Source organism: Apodemus sylvaticus, chromosome 20, assembly GCF_947179515.1.
Source record: "Apodemus sylvaticus chromosome 20, mApoSyl1.1, whole genome shotgun sequence".
Classification (NCBI taxonomy): domain Eukaryota; kingdom Metazoa; phylum Chordata; class Mammalia; order Rodentia; family Muridae; genus Apodemus; species Apodemus sylvaticus.
In genome coordinates, this window is record NC_067491.1 from 61,455,959 (window position 1) to 61,462,167 (window position 6,209).

The 6,209-nt window shown below is 36.3% G+C and overlaps 1 pseudogene; it reads right to left on the reverse strand.

Annotated features, from left to right (window-relative positions):
* LOC127671111 (vomeronasal type-2 receptor 116-like) overlaps positions 1–2,900 on the reverse strand; it is a 40,527-nt pseudogene extending 37,627 nt beyond the window's left edge.
* Positions 2,901–6,209: the final 3,309 nt, after the last annotated feature.

The window sequence follows — 6,209 nt, forward strand, 5'->3', positions numbered from 1 at the left end:
TCTACTGTTGTGCCCAAGGACATTTGCTCAACCATGTTCTTTGCAACTTACTGAATAACAGCCAGAAACCAGAAGCAATCTAGATATCCCTCAGTCAAAGAATAGACAAAAATGTGTTAAGTTTACATACTGCCATAGTACTCAACTTTTTAATAGGGCATCATGGAATTTGGAACTAGAAAAATTTATCCAGAGCAAGCTTACCCAGACCCAGGAAGATGAACATGGCATGTTCTCACTGACAAGTGGATTAGCTCTGAGGTACAGATTTTGAGACAGTGAGTTAGAAATAGGGCTTAAGGGACAATGCAAGAATATTCACAATGTAACAAATATTAGTGTCATGTGTGGATAAAGAACTTGTTCTTTGCCAGGCAGTGGTTGCACACACATGTAATCCCAGCACTCTGGGAGGCAGACGCAGGCAGATTTCTGAGTTCGACACCAGCCTGGTCTACTGAGTGAGTTCCAGGACAGCCAGGGCTATACAGAGAAGCCCTGTCTCCAAAAATCCAAAATAAATAAATAAATAAAATAAAAAAAAAAGATCTTATTCTTTTGTTTATTACCATATACTTTCACTTCCATAGTACTATTGTCATGTTATTTTGTTAATTTAAATCACCTTACACCAAAAATTCTACGGTTAAATGATTAGGATGTTCTGGGTGGTTTGATATCCACCAAATATCCTTGTAACTGAAGGCATCACTAGCAATAATTTGCTGAAAAAAGTTATAGTTTTATAAACACCAGTATATAAAATGGATCAAACATGCAGACTTCATTTTATTGGGAAACACTTCAGCTTGGGGTTTTCATGCTTGCCTGCTTTTATGATTCCAAAATATTTTTTCATTAAAAAAATACCTTCCTCTAAACTATTGCAAAATGGATTAATAATAAAAAATCAGAAAATGAGTTCAATTACACACGCGTAAATTAAAACTCCAGTGTTAAGGTTCATAATTCTAGCCACTCTAAAGCACATGATCATTGTGTTCATTGTGACCCTGACGCTTGCACTTGTGCACATAGAAAAGGAAAAGGAAGAATATCAGAAAGATCCTTTTTCAAATGACTGTGCACCGCATCACTCTATTATAAAAGATTTAATCAGAAGCATGAATGAAATTTAATAGATCTTACTCTATATTTACTTTATATGAATACTTTATATTCAGATACCCTTTCTTGTAGAAAAGTAGATATTTTAAAATTAAATTAAATAAGGCGAATATAAATATATTTAATACTTCCTAAATTCTGTTGTCTTATTTCATATCTTGTTAAATCATCTGACAAGTCATTTTCCACTTGTTAGTATTTGATGAGCTGGTCAACTGCAAATGTGCTTTTGCAGTGAGATTGCTCCCACTACACTCTCTTGGACAGAAATGGGGCATAGTGCAAAGTGTTTCCTGACGTGGTGTAACTGCACAACAGTGTAAAAGATTTATCAAGTGCATCAATGGTTCTTACAAAGTTAAAAAAGATATATACCTGGGGAATTTAGAGAGCCACATGAAATATTTCAGCTAGTTGTGAACTTTTGCATTACTCTGATCATCTTTAATATTAAAATTTATTTCAAAATATGAAAAGATGTCTTCTTCACCTAATGATGTTTTTTTTCTGAATCATTTCCCTTCTACACTGCCTTGACCTAACAATTTATCACCATACCAATTTGCTAGCAAAGTGTTAGCAATGTTTCTACTTAGACTAAATCCACTTAGACATTCAGCAATTTTCCAGCAACTAACCAGAAGCAGGACATTCATTGCACAGTTTTCCTTCCCCAGGGTGAATTCAGAGTTGAGTGTGTACTTTGTTTCTCTATTTCAGTTCTTTAGTTTATGTATACCCTGATAGAAATTTCAGCATGCTACAATATACACTTTATTTCCTTGAAAAATTATTGTACATTGCTATTTATGTCTGAGATTACCAAGGAAGTTGAAGCAAACTTTGTCTAGATCTGCTCTTCCTGCAGATTTTAGACTGTCTAGGAAAGGGCCTTTAGTGACATAATCTCAGAATATTACTGTATGAATAAATTCATGAAATCAAGTATTGCATAGTGGAAATTTATAAATTAAATAGGTTGTAATGGAAAAAAATCTGAAATCATATGAATTAAAAAATATTAGCTTTCAATACTCTGCAAAATGTTAAGGATAGAAAATAAAAGTAAAGAGATAAATTTCTAATTCTGCCATCACTGCATTCAAATCTGTGTCAGCTGACACAAGCAACACTGATCACTCTAGAACCTGAGGAGGTATTACAATGTCACAGATTTCAATGGTATTACCTGCTCTAATACAATCACAAATGAAACTCCCCAATTCTCTGAATTGTTGTGTCAGGCTACTGCCAATATCCCTTGTAGGACATGACTGGCATGATATGTCTTCACAGTCTGAGGAATTACAGACAGCATGGTGAAAGGTGATAAAACTGCAATGACCAAATATGAAACACAAAACTCTGTAATGACATATTTCTCTTCTCACTTGAGAGGACATAAGGAGTCACCAAGAAAAGAAAATTAAACAGAGGATCTTGGAAGGGAATATATGAAGGAAACCTCATGAGATGAAATTTTTGGAATAAGGTTCAAATCCACACTTAAAGTAGGACAAATGAATATTTAAAAATGAGTTGATACAAATCACTTACCATAAATCATTAGATCTGCCCAAAGGTAATGTTTTCCAATCTATTTTTAAACTTGAAGCAGAGTCACTTAAGAGAGGAAAAAATGCACCAATGACCACAGAACCATCATAGTGTTGTATGTATTCTGATTCTGTTAGGCTGGAAAGGGCTGCAATGATCCAGATGGGTGTTCGCATCTGTAAAAACCAGAAGATAAAAAGCCAAGAGAAGGGCATATTAAGAAATGTTTCTGCCAAGATCTAAGTCGTGGGATGGTACAACCTATGGGGTGTTACATATATATATTCAGTGCTCATATGTGTTTGCATGTGCGTGCCTGTGTGTGTGTGAGTGTGCTTGCACTGTTGTTGTTGACATGATGACAGAATATTTCACTTTAATCAGCCAGAGATATGTGCAAGGATCCTTCCATTCACCCTTTGAGAGTTCTATGGCACTTTATCCTTCAGGCTATTCGTATGAGTCACCTCACTCAGTGACAAACAGGTTACAGCATCAAAGGACATACTTTCATTTCCACTAGGAATAACAATAATGACTCCAAGACTGAAACACCCCAGTGTTGCTTTCTGCCTCTGTGTTTATGGCCTAAAATGTTTACCAAGAAAGAATTTATTCAAGAGCCCTTCAAGATAATGCCCACATATCACATCAAAGGAAATCATCGTTGGAAAAATATAAATACACATTACAGACCCATACCAAGAACTGATGAACTTAATTAAAGGTGCACCATGCTCCACAAAACTTAATAGTATTGGACTTAAGTTCACTTTTTACTCTCCTATGGTTCCTAGGGTTCTGAGACAATTCTATCTTTCATACATGCATGTCTACATACCAATACTTGGCCAGTTTACTCCTGTATACCCTTTGTGTCACATTTGTGTCACATTCTTGTGTAACCTACTACCAAGGTGAAGTTATTACTTCAGATGCATAACTTAATTTCAAGGTAGAAATCAGGTTAATAATTTGATCTTTATCCATTCTAGAACACTGAATATATATATATATATATATATATATATATATATATATATATATATATATATATATATATATATTTCATTCCACTCTTAACCACTCATTCCCTTTTTTTTTTGACATGAGGGTATTAGAGAAATTCCCCCCATTTCTCCAAAGAACATATCATATGCTGAGGGGGTCTCTATGTTTCTTTCATGGAGTTACTCAACAAATGTATCATAAGCAGGGACTATTTTCAGTCAATAAAACAATTTTAAGGCAGAATAAATACATTGTTCTGTAGGGTAGACGTGCTTGCATTTTCCTGTTAGTTTGATTGCCATGAAGGATGTACAACATAATAACTAAAAGAATGTATAGGCAATGACTTTCTTCAATGAATTTTGATAAATTATGTTGTGTCCTGCACCTATAATACAAGAAAGGAACACAGGTAATATAGTAATGGAAGTTTTGTTAATATGAGCATATTACTGTGTTTTCTCTCCACATTTTCTTTAATTCTGACTGTGACATAAGGCATACCTGTTGAATTTTAGAGTCAACTCCATTGTCATCATGAGTGCACCAATACCATGTGTGTAGTGAATAGTTACAATGTATCTGTTCTAAAGAGGCAATGTGCTAAGCAGAAACTATTAGTTATTTGTCTCATTTTCCAGGAATACACATGGTTACTACATAAATTATACATTTTTATTTGTTCCATGATAAGAATATATGGCTAATTGTAAATAATACTTTATTTGTAAGTATGTGTGTGTGCATGTGTGCTCATGCATGCATCACTTCAGGAATGTCTTATGGACAGAGGATCATGATCCTCTGATCTATCGTTTAAGATGTCTTTGAGTTTACTTAAGTATATTCTAGAGGCTCTTCATCAGGTTCTCTGCAACAGGAGCATGACCACTTAAATGCTCAAATAACCCCAGTGCTAGACCCAAGGTTTTATTTTTATTTGTTTAATAGGAGAGGGGGAGTGGAAAATGGGGCAGGATCAGGTATAGGGAGAGACAAGAGAGAAGCCCAGAGGGTCAGAAGAAGGAATAGAGATGTGCAGTTGCTGGGGGTTGCAGGGATCAAGGTGTTTCTCTAGAAAATCCTATAGACCTGGGAGGTGAAAGGCTCATAGGTGTCAATATGGGTGATCTTAGCTAACAAGGACCAACAGTGGGGCAATGAAACCTGAGGAGACCACTTCCTGTAGTTAGACAGGGCCTTCAGAGGAGGAAATGGGTCACCAATCAGCATTCAAAAAATTGACCCAGATTTGTTCCTGTCTTAAAGAAATGCAGGGACAAAGCTGGAGCAAAGACTGAGGGAAAGGCCATTCAGGAACCAGCCGAATCTGGGATCAGACCCATGCGCACGTATCCAACCCTGACACTATTACTGATTCTCTGTTGTACTTTCAGATTGAAACCTAGCATGGCTATCCTCTGAGAGACTCTACCAGCAGCTGACTGAGGCAGATGCAGATACTTAGAGACTACCAATGAACTGAGATCAGGGCCTCCTATGGGAGAGTTAGGGGAAGGATTGAAGAAGCTGCAGGGGATTGATTGCATCCCAATATGAAGGCCAACAGTATCAAAAATCCCTGGGAGCTTCCAGTGACTAAGCCACCAACCAAGGAGAAAATCAACTGTTCCATCTCCCTTAGTGCTTAAATGTCAGAGGACTGCCTTGTATGGGGTCAGTGGGAGTGATGTGCCAAGGTCTGCAGTTACTTGAACCCAAGGAAGGGTGATGACCAGGGTGAGGTGGTGGTTGTGGGTAGGGTGTGTGGGGAATAATCTCTTAGAATAAAACTGGAGGGGATGTGGCTTGAAGACTCTGGGAGGGGGAACTTGGGATAGGGTCAAAATTTGGAATGTAAATATATTAAATAATTCCTTAACAATAAAAACAATGTATAGTGGCTAAATCCCCACGTGTAGGTGAATGATACAGATAAGCAAGAACTTCTGTAAAGAAAGCAAATCACAATTCATGGAGATGAAGCCATATTTATTATCTAACCCATAGAGGTCAGGAAAAAACAGATACATACCAGTAAATTTATGAACTGGTACATAGAACTTCATTGGGCAAAATTAAAGAAGCACATCTTCTAAATTGTTTATGAATTCTTTAGGCATTGATATCTGGTATTTTTTTTCTGGAAATCTTTTGTTGTTGATGCAATCAAGCTATGATAATGTCATTTTGGCTGAAAAATATTAATAGATCTCTGTAATATATATAGTAATCCAAAACGTGGCTGAGACATTGAATGGCCTGCTGCAGATGCAGTGTGAGGATGGCTAATATGGATAACAATACATTGTTATTAAAACTTCTATTTATTGAAAATTTGTTTTGCCCTTCTAAAATGTTTTATTTTTTAAGGTAGGATTTTTTTATTCGATTGGTTTATTTACATTTCTAATGTTAGCCCCTTTCCTCATACCCATCTGAAAACACCCTATTCCATCACCCCTCTACGTGCTTACCAACCCCACACATTCCTGACCTGGCATTCTCCTACA